Source organism: Triticum dicoccoides, chromosome 5A, assembly GCF_002162155.2.
Source record: "Triticum dicoccoides isolate Atlit2015 ecotype Zavitan chromosome 5A, WEW_v2.0, whole genome shotgun sequence".
Classification (NCBI taxonomy): Eukaryota; Viridiplantae; Streptophyta; class Magnoliopsida; order Poales; family Poaceae; genus Triticum; species Triticum dicoccoides.
Window position 1 is genome coordinate 569,012,782 of NC_041388.1, and position 1,408 is coordinate 569,014,189.

Consider the following 1,408-nt stretch of genomic DNA (forward strand, 5'->3'; position numbering starts at 1 on the left):
AGAGGATAATATGCAAACAGATTATTGTGATATTCACAGTATCTTTATGAATGTTTACATTCCAGAACTAGGTTCGTGGAATTGGTATGAGATATTCTTGAGGTTTGCAAAGTTCAGGGGGAGTAAAATCCCAAGTTATAACCCGTTGGTGATCCTCAAATCACTCATATTGTACTCTTTTTCTCTTTATGAGTTTTCCATGATGGTTTCTCATATAAGGTTTTTAACGAGATAATATTAATACAAGTGCGGATATATGCCATATTTGTTTCTCCTTATATTTTTCCCACTGGGTTTTAAAGGAGTTTTCAGTGGCATATTATTATAAGGTTTCTCCTCAATTTTTCCCACAGGGTTTTTGGAGGAGTTTTCAGTTTGCAATATACATCTGACAAATTGATCAAGGGGGAGTGTTGAGAAATAAAACATGTGATCAATTGTGGGAGGGATGCCTCCTAGAAGGTGCCTGTTGGGGGAAGAGGTGTCTCCCCAACACACCTCTTTACCATGTATATAAGTGGGTCTCCCACATTGCAATGAAACTTGAGGATCATTTGTGTCTCTTCTTTGTCTCCTTTATTTACTTTGATATACTACAACAGTGTCAAAGCCCACACCGACCTCACCTCAAGCATGGGAACTTACCCCCCAAAAAAAGCAGGCGAACTCAACGTGCGTGCGGGCACCGTCAATGCCACCAGCTCCAGAGCGCATGTTTGATCAGAATTACGCGCAGCCGAGCCGCCAACGTTTGGAATCAGGCCCCGAGCGTCCGTGACACACACACACAAAAGTAACATCGTTTTGTTTGGGGAACAAGTAGTATATCGTTGACCTTGTTTGAACAAAAAAGGCAACGCTGAACTAGTCATCATCCGTCAGACTACCTGCTTCGACTGCCAGCAGTAGTTTTTTCTCCTTTTTTTCACAGGGTTTGCGAGACAGTCTGCGAGTTAGGCCAACTCCACCGCGTGACCCATTTTTACCCCAAATCGTCCGTTTGTGTTCGTTGGGGGTAAAATGGACAAACCGAACGACCCAACGCATGGGAGCATACGGACGTTTCGTCCGGTCTGTGTCTGCTTTTGCCTCATTTTCAGACCAAAGTTGCTCTCGGTTTGGAGCCAAAGCGGACAGAAAGCGGACGTCTTCGCGTCCTCCTCGTCCGTCTGTGTCCGCCGTCGACCCCACCTGTCATACTTTCCTTTTCTATACCTGGCCCACCACGCGCACCCACCACCACTCCCTGCGCGCGGGACGGCGACGGCGTGCGCGCGGAAGGGCACGGCGGCGACAAGCGCGCGGGACGGCGAGGGAGCGGCGAGCGCGCGGCACGGCAAACGCGCGGGAGGGCGGCGGCGTGCACGCGGGAGGGCGGCAAGCGAGGCAGCGGCGAGCGCGCGGCGCG